The sequence below is a fragment of the Protomyctophum bolini genome, assembly GCF_963924005.1.
Source record: "Protomyctophum bolini genome assembly, chromosome: 15".
Taxonomy (NCBI): domain Eukaryota; kingdom Metazoa; phylum Chordata; class Actinopteri; order Myctophiformes; family Myctophidae; genus Protomyctophum; species Protomyctophum bolini.
Window position 1 is genome coordinate 32,492,379 of NC_137876.1, and position 15,757 is coordinate 32,508,135.

At 43.5% G+C, this 15,757-nt stretch overlaps 1 protein-coding gene across 1 annotated transcript in view; it reads right to left on the reverse strand.

Moving 5' to 3' along the window:
* Window positions 1–15,757, reverse strand: part of slc25a21 (solute carrier family 25 member 21) — a 125,272-nt gene that overhangs the window by 29,191 nt on the left and 80,324 nt on the right. The window lies entirely within an intron of this gene.

Sequence of the window (15,757 nt, forward strand, 5' to 3'; positions counted from 1 at the left end):
GGTCAAAAGGAGAGAGGATGACTGCCATTGTGCCCAACCCCGATTTATTTAATTATTTGGTATTTAGATTAATTTAGATTTGTTGGTACACCTGCAAATAACTTTCATGTGTTGTGAGGTATCCTCGATTACTATCATCACTGTATTATGAATGCATTGGGACCCGAATGGAAACAAGACCGCAAGGACTTTTTTCGGTGCCATCCTTTTGGATAAAATGTGCTTTTTTGACTGTACCATGTACTGTTTTTCTGCATATGATATATTGTCTAATAAAATAATCAATCAATCAATCAAAAAAACTCACCACTATTTATCAAGTACTATTCACTGCACTATTTATCAAGTACTACTCACCACTATTTATCAATTACATGTGATGGGCCTGCCCGACATGCTAGGGGGAGGGGCCAACACAGGCCTAATATAAAATAAAGTTCAATGTGGCTGGCCTGACGACGTCACATATAACTCCCTTCTTCCTCTCTCTCCCTCTCTTCTCTTGTATGCGTCTCTGTCTCTCTCTCACTGACCGAGCTCTGGACTGACGATTTGCTCCGACGTCAGGGGTATATGTCCATATTTGGGCATGATTGGCCGGTCCGGACTTGAATGGGCTAAACATGCAATAATACAACTGGTATAGGCTACTTTATGGTGAAGTTCATTTGAATGCATCATCATAATGAGCTCATTTCCCCCTCACATTCCCTTCTCTTCTGCCTTTCATCCCGTTCCCCTCAGCTGAAACGAGAGGCTCCTCCCACCACCACCACCACTACCAGCAGCAGCACAGAGGAAAACTCAAACATTTACTTAACCCACCCGATCCAATTAGCTGCCCAACTCCCCGGGACGAGGCCTTTTGCAGCGAGCGTTTCTGCTGCTAACACGCTAGTAAGTCCATTGTAACAGCTCTTCAGTTACGTGTAAATTTTTAATATGATGGAGCCAGTCGAGGGGCTTTTTTTGGGTTGCAGCAAAAAAAAAGCACTGGTACCTCCCCAATAAAGTCTCCTGAAGCTGTGTGTAAAGCTTTTACATGAGAGAACTGTTGGGCGGGGTGGTGTGGTGGTGGAGGATCTGAAAGAATGGTCCAGAAATTAAGGGCTGGCGATATTGATACTTGGAGATGATGAGAGGAAACCATATAGCCAGTAATAAATAACAGCACAGAACATAACAGTCTGATGTTTTGTTAATTCACCTCCGACTATTTCAGTAACATAGAAGCAGCACAAATGAAAGCATTGGGCCAATACATTTCATATTAACGGCTATGGCACAAGAGAGGCGCAGAAAGAGACATGCTGGGGAAAGATTCTCTCCTCATATGGCTCCTACTGCCAGGGTCACAAGGTCAGCAGTAAGTCGTCCAGGCGGGTGCCTGATGGGGCCATAAAGAAGCCCCCAGGTTCCAGCAGAGGGTTTGGAGCGGGGGTGTGGGTTTTAGTGGGGTGAGCAGCCTTTCATATCGCTAACAGATTAACATCTTAGAGGGGTGCTCCCCCTCAGAACCCCCTATTTGGTGGATTCCCAAATAGCTTGTAACCCGTGCCTGAAAACCAGTTAAAACAGCATAATAAATGGATGTGCGACACCGTGTTAAAAGAAGAGAAAAAGAGAAGAAGGAACTTGAGGATAGAAGCATGAAAGAGACGAGGTGATGGGGGTTGGGGTGCACAGACCCGGAAGATTTAAGACCAGTGGGGCTTGTAAACAAATTCAAATCGGGCTTAATTAAAGGCATATGTCTCCCAGGGTCAAGGATGGAAGGGGTCCTCTGTCCCCATGCAGGATCCATACTTTGTCTCTCTGCCCTCTGCTCCATCTGACCCAACACAAACCGACACTGAGAGAGCAAGAGAGAGGACACGAGGGAGAGAGCGGGGTTGGCAGAGACTGTGGTCCAGGTTTCAGCCGCCTGACTCCACTCCTGACCCTGGGGTCACCTCATTTCCTCATGGCCCTCTCCTACCCTGCCATAAAAGCTGGACCAAAACGTCAAAGCCAAGGGAGAGGAAGATAATGGGGTGGACTAGAGGAGCTACTGGGCAGCGGGGAAAGCCTCCGGCCCCCAGGTGGGGAAGTTTCTAATGCCTTTCACAACAGCACAACAGTGGAAACAACATTGGTGATAGCAGGGAGATGTGTTAATGACAGGCAGACAAGCCCATGGTACTGTATGAAGCCACTAAAGGTCACCTTTAGGGATGTCCCGACTCCCGATTCATTCATTCATTTCCGACAATATCTGTGTTAGCCGATGCCGAATACCGATAACAGTGTTGTGATCTTGTGTTGTGTTTATAGCTATACTGTAGCTATATAACTCCAAAGCAAACTCCACTCCAACATTTTATTTACCTGCCATAGTTTACCCCTGTGTCGGATGGGTGGTTAAACTCGCCGATACCGATATGACCCGATATGACAAATAAAGGCCGATACCGATACTTTTGCAGATACCGATACAGTATCGGGACATCTCTAGTCACCTTTCACAACTACTAATGTTGAAGACAACGCATGCTAAGCACGGTAAGATGTATAGGGAAGTTGTGTGCAGAATCTGAGTAAATGTCCCGTTTTAAATGGCTTATAGACATGGAGCTACATTAATAAGGCCCAAATGGACAGAGGGATGTATATAGCCTTGGCGGTTTGGCCTTGGGAGCCAGCCCATCCTGATTGTAAACTCAGTAGACAGAGGAACAGAAGAAAGCCCTGGGGCCTCTTTAAAACACGTCGCTCCCTATAGCAACTCCTTCACTTTGTGGGTCTCAACAACGGAGATATACTCCGAGGTGATGAGATCTGTGAGTTCATTGAAAGCCCTGTACCTCAACCTCAACCCCCCAACCCCAGTCCTGCTGGCCCTGCTTTACAGGTCCCTGAGCTGGCCAGGTGAGGGTGATCGCAAGGGCAGGTTGGTGCTTCTGTGAGTGAGACGGTAAATGATCCTCAAACCCTCCACCACCTGACCTCCACTCCCTATAAAAGTGCAACTTTCAGGCATCCGCAAAGGAGGCAAAAAGGTAAATTAGGGCAGAGTGGCGGGCTAGCGCCCCATTCTTTGTATTTTTTTATTGACCGGAGCGCGGTGTTCGAGGGCCAGGCGAGGCCACTGGTCCAGGGTCGTGTCTGCTCCTAGACCCTGGTGGTAACAGGGCTTGGGTCAGGACCGTTCCTAGACCCTGGTGGTAACAGGGCTTGGGTCAGGACCACTCCTAGGCCCTGGTGGGTAACAGGGCTTGGGCCAGGACCACTCCTAGACCATGGTGGTAACAGGGCGTGGGCCGGGTCTGTCACCCAGGAGAGGACGAACTGGTGAAACTCAATAATGATGGTGTTAAAAAGACGCCTATGGGAAGCGGGGTAAGGTTATTGGATTGATCAAAAGACAGAGGCTTGATGGGTCTGCTTTTAAAGGGGCAGGTCGTGCTTTTAAAGGGGGTCTTTTAAAAAATGACCTTGTTAAATGAGAAGGTATTCCCTCCACACCACTCCTATGTCAGGGAGAGAGCGCAATGTCTCATTTCTTTGAGAGCCAGCACTTTGACTACCAGAGGACTAAAAGTATCAAATACAGTCTTATATATTGTAGCTATATTAAGAATAAAAGTTACATATTAAAACAATGATGTCATCTACAAAGTGTTATTATTTTTAGTTATCCATTATCATGTAAGACTTTAATTGACATGGTAAAAATAAATGATTTGGTGCCATTAATGTGTTCATTTGTTAATGAGAATTTGGGCTGATTGCTGTAGATTGTAAGCCTCAATCTGCTTACACCTTCCTGCGTGGAACGGCAAGCGGTTTGATGGGACAAAAAAGGAGAGGCAACCCCCCTCCTTTAAAACAAAAACAAAAAAACAATATAGCAATGAAATGAAAAATGAAAGTGAATGAGCCAGAGGGGAGGGGACCAATGTTTGAAACACTTTCTCAAAATAGATCTTAGCTGCATAAGACAATCCAGAAGGCAGCATTAAAAGAAAATCTATTTTTTACAGCCAGACAGTTAATTTTAATGAGCGGGATCATAAAGATGGTAAAAGTCCATTGCATCGGTACATGAGGTTAAAAGCATTTTCCAACCTAAATGATCCAACATGGCAAATGCAGCCATCCAATCCAGTCTCGCCTTCAGCCGACCAATGGCTGTCCGGTTCAAACAAGAGAGAACCAACAAAATGGTTCCCCTTCCGTCCAATGGCTGCTTGCTTCAACATATCGCTGAATAATAGCACTGAGCTATTGGAGTGTGTAAGCAGAACAAGGTACCAATATACAGTATGTATGAGCAAAATGAGCCCAATGAATACATTTAATGTAATGAATACATTAAATGTATTCATTGTCTATTACAAATAATCATAACTCTGGTCTCTATTCACACAATGAATCTCCTGATACTATGCCAGCCAAAGTATTTACTGCATGATTAAAACTCATTCTGTACCACTGATGAAAAACAGAAAATACGTCACCACCGTATGAATAGGTCTGGGTTGCTATAGGCCAGTGGTTATTAACCTTTTTATACCAAGTACCACCTCAGAAAATATCTGTCTCTCCAAGTACCACATAATAACTGATGTTAAAATACAGGAGAGTAGACCTATTCAGCTATGCACAGTTAACACAGGAGGGAAATGTAATTTATTATTATTTTCTCTCTCTCTCTCTCTCTCTCTTTCCCTAAGGCAATAATGCTGCTGCTCTGACGAAATGTCAGTCTAATCAGCACAACTGATGATATTTGTAACGTGATTCATCCGTTCTCAAATCTTCTATTAACGGCTAGGTGGGCTGTCATGCTCATTTCAGCACGTCTGGAGAGCCTATTTCAACCAATTGCTTGTAGTAATACAAATATTTCATTCCACTTTTGACTTTTTGACCTCCACCACCATATGAATAGGTCTGGGTTGCTATAGGCGACCGAGCAAACAGCAAATGAACCGGAAGTGAAAAGGTCAGCCTCTGTCCGCCTCCATGTACAGTACATACAGTAGATTTTTTCAAATGCATTTATCTCGGATTCTGTTCCCAGATTGCTTTTTTAATCAAAACTGGCTTTATTCACTAAAGCGTTCGCTGATCGCGGTCACAAATAAAAAAAATCGGGTGAATTAAAATAAGATCGCGGGACACGTAGAATTGGCGGAAGAATTAATTAATTAAAGAATTAACTAGAAAAGTAAAATCAGATGAGAGGTGAACATGTTACCTTCAGCAAACTGTCAGTAAAGAAGGTGCGGAAGGGACTTCGAGTGTGGCAGTCGGAGGCCAGTAAAAACAGACCTTTGGAGGGAGAAATACAAAGATAAAAAAGATGCGGTACGGGTTTGGGGAGGGGAGGGTATAGAGGGGAAGTGATAAACTTTTGGCGCTTGTGACACGGCAGGCTGCTGGGGCTTGGTCTGGGCCAGGGCAGCTTGGGTTTCAGCCAGCACTGCGGGCCTGCTAGAACCTGCATGGGACAGGCCATGTTATGAAGCAGGCCGCACGGCCAGGGGGGGTACAGCAGTTACATGGCTGTTAAAGGCCTACGACGTCTCTCTGCCATGCCCTCCCGTTCTCTTCTGGTCCTTCTTCTCCTTCTTCTCCTCCTCACACAGATAAAACTGACTGCTCTGGTCCCCTATGGTGATGCTGGGACCAGTTTGCCGGCCCAGATGTCTCCTCATATACTGTGACCTCTCTGACCCAGGATGAGACTGAGTTGCAATACAGCAGCAGAGCAGGAAGAGGTGCGTAAAAATAAAAAAGAAAGGCCAGGGGAGAGCTGGGGCAAGGCAACTTCAAATATGATCAAGTAACAGCAATCATTACTCATTTATGGAATTGAAATGAAAGAAACTGAAGCACATCACACATGAACAGACGTCATTAAGCATAATGCGAGAGCTTGGTCTGGACCAGCGAAAGCAGGCATCATTGAAAAGATACGTCATTTTTGTTGAGTGACATGTCGCGCGACACTTCTCTGCCAAGGCATAAATTAGGCTTAACTTGTGCCTTTGATGTAAGGAAATGCCGCGAGGATTGTGGAGGCTCCCCCTGACAGCAGGGAGCAGGCAACCCTTGGCCATAACACACACTGGCCGCTCCAGACACGAAGACATCTGCCCTGCGTGTTTCCAACAGAGAAACCTGAGAGTCTATATTACAACACTGAACTGTCTTGTCTTGTCCACCCCCTGCCTCTAGAAGGCCAAGCCCCCTGAGAAAAAGTAATACATTATAGGAGGAGGGGAATGTGCAGGATGTTGGAAGATGTCTCCACAAAGCATCTGCACAGAGGCTATAGTGGACACAAATACGTTTTCATCAATCCCCTTACTGCTTCTTTAAAATGGGCCATTTCAGCTCACTGAGATGTTTTTTTCCCCCTCCTCCATTTAAACACGGGTAACTTGATGCATTCGGGCTATGACACCTACCTGGACCGGACCTATTTAATACCAGGCTGTAACGTGCTGTGGCAGGGAGAACAGCAGGAGTCAGGGAGGCCACTCCTGCACATCCTTGAAAGCTACTAAAAAGCTCATTTGATATAGGAAGACTCCCGGGTTTAGGATACTGTACACACTGCGGCCGGTCTATATACCCTAGAACCTTCTGCAATACACTATGCCTCCCAGTTCCTCTGTCCATCTATCAAAGTCTAGCTCCATTTTCCTGTGTAACCTAGTATATTATTGAACAAGTGAAACTTAGTTTGGTCTAGTATATTATTGAACAAGTGAAACTTAGTTTGGCCTAGTATATTATTGAACAAGTGAAACTTAGTTTGGCCTAGTATATTATTGAACAAGTGAAACTTAGTTTGGCCTAGTATATTATTAAACAAGTGAAACTTAGTTTGGTCTAGTATATTATTAAACAAGTGAAACTTAGTTTGGTCTAGTATATTATTGAACAAGTGAAACTTAGTTTGGCCTAGTATATTATTAAACAAGTGAAACTTAGTTTGGTCTAGTATATTATTGAACAAGTGAAACTTAGTTTGGCCTAGTATATTATTGAACAAGTGAAACTTAGTTTGGCCTAGTATATTATTGAACAAGTGAAACTTAGTTTGGCCTAGTATATTATTAAACAAGTGAAACTTAGTTTGGTCTAGTATATTATTAAACAAGTGAAACTTAGTTTGGTCTAGTATATTATTGAACAAGTGAAACTTAGTTTGGCCTAGTATATTATTAAACAAGTGAAACTTAGTTTGGTCTAGTATATTATTAAACAAGTGAAACTTAGTTTGGTCTAGTATATTATTGAACAAGTGAAACTTAGTTTGGCCTAGTATATTATTAAACAAGTGAAACTTAGTTTGGTCTAGTATATTATTAAACAAGTGAAACTTAGTTTGGTCTAGTATATTATTGAACAAGTGAAACTTAGTTTGGTCTAGTATATTATTAAACAAGTGAAACTTAGTTTGGTCTAGTATATTATTAAACAAGTGAAACTTAGTTTGGTCTAGTATATTATTGAACAAGTGAAACTTAGTTTGGCCTAGTATATTATTAAACAAGTGAAACTTAGTTTGGCCTAGTATATTATTGAACAAGTGAAACTTAGTTTGGCCTAGTATATTATTGAACAAGTGAAACTTAGTTTGGCCTAGTATATTATTGAACAAGTGAAACTTAGTTTGGCCTAGTATATTATTAAACAAGTGAAACTTAGTTTGGCCTAGTATATTATTAAACAAGTGAAACTTAGTTTGGCCTAGTATATTATTGAACAAGTGAAACTTAGTTAGGCTTAAAACTGTGAAACACAGATTGACAGCATTATTAGTGATGGATATGAATGGGCAAAAGTGTGTTGGTGTGTGTGGGTGTTTGTACATGACACGTGGCAATTTGTGGGAAGCTAATTCAACACTTTCAACTCATTGTGAGCCACACCAGATAAGCACAGCAACCTACGGTCACAATCATCATCATCATCATTTTCATATTCTCAGGTACAGATTTGTAAGTCTTAAGCTTGTCTCTGCAGACTGAAGATTATGTTATGTACCTATAATCTTTATTATGTGACACCTTTTAATCATAGCCTAGCTATATTTTGTCCATTCAGTGTCTTTAGTAGCTATTATGACATTTATCTCTATTAAGTTATTGTATGACTGGAATCTAGTTGAATAATCCAGGGTATCCTGCTCTGGTCTTGACTCAATTAGACCCAGCCTTGATCTTGGCCCAGACTCAACTCATTTAGTCTTAACTGCTGCTCGCTCACCACACTGTCAGACTCCATTATACAGGCTTCCCCGTCGCTGTCTGGTCAGTGGAAACCTTGTATGTCCAAAACTGCTGGAAATGTCAAAAGGAACCTGTGTGTTCCGATGGATCCAATGTCGTTATTATTTAGGCACAAGCTCTTGATAATACTTTTCGTTGGTAGAATATTTATAAAACCCTCAGATGAACTTAACCACTGTTTCAAAATGTTCCAAAAGTACTGAGTAGTAGGGCATTCATTTAAGGGGGAAACAAAGTATGGTTAAATATGGATTGTTTTTTATGGCTGGCTTTCTGCCCGGCAGCGATGATATTTTCCTGGAGTCCACACTGTGAGCCTCTTGCCTATAGTCTGTGTGTGTGTGTGTGTGTGTGTGTGTGTGTGTGTGTGTGTGTGTGTGTGTGTGTGTGTGTGTGTGTGTGTGTGTTGGGGGAGGGGGGGGGGGTAGTTGGGGGATTAGGAGCTGACATGACGACCTGACAACCACTGACCTGCCTGCTCCTTTACAAGGCCAGATCAGCTATCAGGCTCTGTAAGCTTTGTGCCCTGCTGTTTGAAAGCTGTGTCAGGGATTCCTCCACAAGTGCACCGGGGTTCACCAAACAGTCGGGGGCGAGAGTTAAAACTGGGGAAGAGGGAGAGAGAGGGGCAGGAGAAGAGCCTTCGGGGGCCATCCTTAAAGCGCTGCCACCCGTCTGCCCCGGCGGGATGGAACAGGATCATCATCTGTCAAAGCCCCAGTCAAAGATCACTTTCCAAGCCTCCCCAAGAAGGACACGCTTTCATGCATGCTGTGGTCATATGGAGGCAGATGGTTGTCATGGCTACCGCTGTGAGAGGAGTGAGGGCCGAATCCCCCAGGTTTTTCCAATCAGCCCCTGAGTCTTGGGACAGGCTGCTGGCAAGGCTTAGTGGTTTACAATGCGTCTGACAGCCATGTCATACAATACAATTCGTGCAATTACACAACGTAACGCAATTGCTCCACTACAAATGTAGAACAGGGATATAAAACTAAACATTACATAAGCGAGTGGCAAATAATAAAGATCGGAAACGGTGATACGAGCTGTAATGACGCATATGTGCGATCGTTATCATTAAATAGTTACGCTTAGAATGCTAAAGGTAGCGTCATTGTTATGAGCAACGAAGTGGCTTCCAAGATGGTGGCTGAATTGCTAATGTTGCCCAGCGCAGAATGCTTAATGGATGAGGAATAAGGAGTAGGTGGAGAAGGAGGCTGTCGGTGCAGAGAGGGAGGGGCTTGAAAGTTGATGAAAGAGTGCATATCTGAGAAGAAAATAGAGAGGGTGAGTGAATTTGCAAGGAATAGAGGGAGAGAGAGCGAGAGAGAGAGCGGGAGAGAGAGAGAGAGAGAGAAGAAAGTGAGGGTGTGGCCGTATCCAGACAGAGAAGACTAGCCTATGTTGGGTTTGTCTCATTAGAGTGTGAGGGAACATGGTGACACCATATGGAACGATGGTGGCAGCGACTGGCTTGTGGCTTGTGCCTGTGGATGGAGGAAGTGAAATGAACGATGGTAAGGATTTTTAGATGAATCGCGCGGGCACGGGCATGTGTGGCTACATGTCGCTGCGACTGTGCGCACATTTATTTGGAAAAAAGTTGAGTCGACTATTTGTGTGTCTGTGAAGGGCTTAGTTTCATGGCGACTGAATGCACGCGCATATAAGGGCGGAGCCCTCTGCGTAACTGGATCTGGACGTGCAGGGGGAAATGCGAGGGCTCTGTGGCTGCCTGCTACCTCTCTAATGAGAGAGAGAGGGGAGGGGACATGATCAGAGTCAGATGGAATGCCCCGAGCGCACAGCCCCCCTGCCCAAAGTGCCGCCCCGACACCCTTTGTTACCTCCAAGTGAGCTGAGACCAGCCCATGAACCATGTAACTAGGTGGTTTCCAGGTTAATGAAATGTTGTAACTCCTGGGCCCACTGTCTCTCTCTCTCTCTCTACTCCCTCTCTGCCAGTCTCAGTAACCACCCCCTGCATCCTCACCCCCGCATTCCTGCCCTATACCCCATGGAGGTAGGTCAGCGGCGAGGGCAATTAACTGTTTACTTTGTGTGAAATATACTACAGTACATTTGGGTTCAAGTTGTTTTGGTCGATGCCCTTATCTGGTGTGGCTCACGATGAGTTGAAAGTGTTGAATTTGCTTCCCACAAATTGCCACGTGTCATGTACAAACCTTCTATAGGAAGGAGTCCGAAAGACAAAATTACAGTGGCCGGAGTTGTTATGGAGTTGTTACAATACTATAGTGTGTATTTCGTTCCCCATGAAGCAAGTTGAAACCTTTGTGTTTCAATGCGTGATAAATATACCCCAATAACTTAATTCTAATTTCTCATAGGGTGACTTTATGTATACTAATAGCAGTACATACCATTGCTGATATATTCTGCTAAGTGACATCTTCATCTTGTACTCTTGTGACTTGTGTCTGTGTTACAGGTAGTCTGCCGTATTCTTTTTATTGAACACACACATATAGCCTACTGTATATTTTATATTGTTGTCCTGTTATCTGTCTTTTTCCTCTGTTTATTTCTCTATTGTATATATTATTTATCCATTGTATATTATTAACTGCAAATCACTGGCGCTTGTACGGAAAATAACTTCACCCACTAATTTACCGCCATAAACATGTGACAATAAACTTGAAGTTGAAGTGTGTTACACTGCCCTGCTTGGATACCATGATCTCAAAATGTACATGCACAGCATACGTTTATGGGAGTTTAGATAGCGATGAAAGAAGTTGTAAGTCATGTTGATGAAAGGTGTGTTGCCCCATAGTCTTTCAGATGGATGTGGTTGTTAATAGAGGTGAGGCACAGAGGTCACGGCTTGGCCGGGAAGTAAACACACTGTACCGCGAGGGACACGCAGAAAGGCAAAGGCAGAAGACGCGAAGTTCAGAATCCTCGGCTGAACAATTAGTTTTGGGTCAAATACAATTACAATGTTAGCATTTAGCAGACGCTCTCAGAGCGATTTACAGAAGTACAAGTTCAACGTAAGTGCCATGAATATTTATCAAACAGGCCAAGTACTCAAGGGATTTGAGTGCTAAAAGAAGTAGGAAGTGACTCGAGAAAAAGTAAGCAACACACCTAGCATTATTTAAATAGTCGACGAAGGAAGTGCAAAGTGCAGACAGTAAGTAGGCTACTGGACAGGGGAGCAGTGTTAATTTTTACACCAAATTCTGATTTAGTCTTAGTCTTTTGAATAACACACATAACATTGTTTTAATCCTATTTAGTAATAAGAAATTGTTTAGCCTTAGTCTTTTAGTCTTAAGGCCCAAACCGCACCAATGCAACTCCTTGCAACTGCGATTGTGGATAATAGTTTCATTTCATGCAACTACTCGCAAACGTTTGGTTGCAAGGAGTTGCATGGCAAATCATTGGTTTGGGCCTTAAGTCTCAATGTACAAAAAAAAAAACACTCTTTAAGCAGCTGTATCAGGGTGCAGAAAGCTGTGTAAATGGACAAGACTCTGAGTGGTTCCCCATAAACAGTGTGTTGCCGCTCCAGTACTCTTTAATTGTGAGACTGCCAATCAGCTCAGTGAGGCCCTCAGCGTGTTCGATGAGGAGACCAAAAAGCTCGGCCTGAAGATAAGCTGGTCCAAGATCGAACTGCGATGGACCTGACCCGCCACCCGTCCTATTTGATCGGCACCCCTGTCCACTTTGTCCCTATACCTTCAAATATCTCAGCTCGACACAGACAGTGTCCAACACCGGTGACCTCAAAACAGAGGTCGACCAACGTCATGCAGTCCCTATGGAGTCCATTGTTGTGGCGTTGTTGTGCCTCTGTCATCTCTGTACATACATACATACTGTACATACACCGATGGCGTAGAAGAAGCTGAGTTTGATCTGTCGGGGGAGATTGGAGTTCCATACACGGTTCATGCCATTCAGGGCCCTCCATGCAAGTGTCTTAATTCCTCTTGAGAGATACACACACATAAAAAAGCTACCAATTCAAAATGTCCCCCTCTATTTACCATTCCAAGTGTGTTCTTCTTGTAATGCCAGCACCGCTAAATGTTTAAACTAGGGATGTACCGATGAGACATTTTGGCCGATATCGATATCCGATATAATTAATTGCTGTTATGGCCGATAACCGATATTACCGATGTCGATATGATCTCATTCTGTATTAAGAAAATGTATTCATTTTTGCCATTCTGAAAAAGGCTTATAAACTCTGAATTTAAAAATGTTCCAACTTGTTGACCGTTTTGAAAGCTTCCCCAGAAAACATTGATATAATTTGCAGCCTTCATCATAACAAAAGCCTTTTTCTGGCTTTTTTATTATTTTTTTCAACATAATAATTATAAAATAAAATATCTGCTAAAGCCGATATCTGATACCGATTACAGATTATCCTTTTAAGGCCAATATCGGCTGATACCGATGTGTTTGCCGATTAATCTCCCATCACTAGTTTAAACTACTACTACTGTATGTTTTAACTATTTTCAGCAAAGGGATGATTATATTTTTGGTAGATATAGATCTTGTTGAGCTGGTAATTTTAAAAGTAGCCTAGTTCTCAAGGCCTACACTGTACAATCCTTAGTGTTTTAATCCATTTTGGGGGCGGGAACCCCTTTTGGTGTTTTAAACATTATGTTAAAAATTAGCTATTGAAAAATAGCAGATCTACAAGCTCATAGCGCGCCACCGAGTGGTGCGCTACGAGCTTGTAGGTCTGCTATTTTTGAAAAATCGTTAAAATGTGGCGCAAATCATTGAATATATATTTCAGAGTGAACATTTTTAACTAAAATATTGGCTTCTGGGGGTCCCTGGAACTACATATTTTGAGATGGGGGTCCGTGGCCCAATAGAGATAATTCTGGGGTTCCTTGACATGAAAAAGGTTGAGCACCTCTGACCTAGAAACATAGGGTTTTTCAGAAAAATAGGATTTAGAGCCTTTTTTTAATCGACCTCAGTCCAAAATAGGTTAATTTAACAACTAGACCCTTATTGGTCCATTAAGTTCCATTTGCACTGAGGTTTTTCCTGTGTACTGACGCTTCTAATCCTCATCCAGCACTTAGAAGTCACCACGGCTCCCTCCAGGCTCCACCTCTCTCTGTGCACTCACACGATAGACCCCTCATTTGGAAAATAAGTAAACATCAACTCCCAGGTTCACATTTTGTCAGGGTTACCTTCCGAAAGAGTGGAAAAAAAAGAGAATGCCTTTGATATTGTGCTTGGTGGAAAAAAGTAAATTTACTCCAGTCCCAGTCCAATTTGGACCAGTGGACATTAAAGCAGGAGCCAGGGCTAATAAGAGCCATGCCTAAGAACCGAGAGCTGAGAGCGAGAAGGAGAAAGACAGAGAGAGGGCAAATTAGGGGGAGAGAGAGAGAGAGAGAGAGAGCGCGGTAGAAGAAAGAGAGGGGGTGAGAGAGAGTGAGCCCAGAATGTGTATGTGTGAGAGAGAGAAATATATAGAGAGGAGAGTGGAGGTGTGTCTGGGCCTGATTCTATCAGCCAGTTGACTCCAAGGTTCATGCTAATGGCTTTCAACTCCCTCTCTCAGTGGCCCAATTAGCTAGCTGCTGTGTATGCTTGGTCTATAAACTCATGTGTATGGATGTTAAACGAGTAAACTTGTGTGTACGCAGACGACGAGACGAGTGACTGCATGTTTATGTGCACATCTGTGTTATGTGTGTCTGTGTAATGTGTGTGTGTGTGTGTGTGTGTGTGTGTGTGTGTGTGTGTGTGTGTCTGTGTGTGTGTGTGTGTGTGTGTGTGTGTGTGTGTGTGTGTGTGTGTGTGTGTCTGTGTCTGTGTCTGTGTGTGTGTGTGTGTGTGTGTGTGTGTGTGTGTGTGTGTGTGTGTGTGTGTCCTTTAGTCGCCAGCAGCCTACTATGGTTCAACAAAGGCCAGTCCAATAAACGTACCACGCTACTGGCCATGACTATGAGTCCCTGTTCAAAAAGATACAACTGTGAAGACTCTTCTGTTCCTTCCATTTATCAAAAAAGAGAAGAAAATAAAACTTGACAAGCGCCTAAGTCAAGAGCGCAAGGAATCAATTTGTGCCTGACCAGTGACCATTAACATAAACACGTGGAGACACAAACAGAAAAACAAACAGATAAACCTGTCCAGTTTAAGTGGAGCTTTTACCACTTTTAGGGAAGAGGTTACAAAGAAAATAGTGTGTGCACTTTTAACCCTCACCCTGCATGCAGATGGACAAGCGTGGGGCTCCGGCCATACCTGTAATAAACCCTCATACCTTCTACGCATGACCATCAATCACGCCGTGAGGCCTTCAAAGTATCGAGTATCGACTAATACGGCTCCGCTCGCCCACTTTGGCTTTTATCCCCCGCGTTTCCGCCCGCTCTCTTCTGGTGGTGGCATGGGCCTTCAAAGTGCAGCCATTTTTTTAAGGCACCCTAGCCCCTAACCCTAGCGGTTTATTTACCAAGAAACTGCTGCCGTAAATGACAAAAAAGCAGCACAATTTACTGACAAGTAGTGAGAGGGGGGGGTGGGAGGGGGTGCTAAGAAGTGAGCCAGAGGTCTTGGCTGGGCCTGTGAAAGACTATAAAGCTTTAGTAGTGGCCCACGACCTGTTTATGGCTGACTGAGGAGCTGTGGTGTGATGGTCCTGATCACCCTCTGCACCCCAACAGGCTGCCACAAGAGGAAGGACGGGGAGCGAGGCAGAGGACGAAAATGCCCCCCCCCCCCCCCCCCCCCCATTTAAAAATAATAATAATAAATAAATATATATATATATATATATATATATATATATATATATATATATATATATTACGCAGATCTCAGAGAGCAAGCTCAGTGGCTGCTGATTCATTCTTCCTTTTCTCATCTTTTTCTTTTCCCTTTTTTCTTTTTTATAAGAACCACAGGCCATGCAACAAAAGATGAATGGGATTAAATGAAATAATATGAGCGATTTGCTCAACATTAAAATGTGTATTACTTTAACATTGTGCGTGAAATGAATTCAGTAAATGATGCATTTCATTTTCCACAAAATGGTTAAGGCTCTTGGCATTGGTGCCCTCCTTGCCTGGAGAATGCAGAGCTGGTCAGGCCAGGCCCACTGAATCAGGGGGAAAAGAGCTGGTATGCAAAGAACTCCAATATAGTGCCATTACTGCGCCCACGGAGAGGATTCAAGGCAGATGTGGACTGGAAAAAGATTTAGCTTTTTAGAACGCCAGACTTATAAGTTCAAGTCTACGACTGAGGAGTTCATGTATGATTGGGAAATGCAATCAGAACATTGCATTTGCCAAGCACAATCAATGTAGAGGAATCTGTCTTGGTGGCTACAGAGACATATCAACTATGAAGTAAGGCCTGATTTAAACGTAGTCGTACGTCGCAAAAATGTCCCAACAACAGTACATTCTGACATGTAT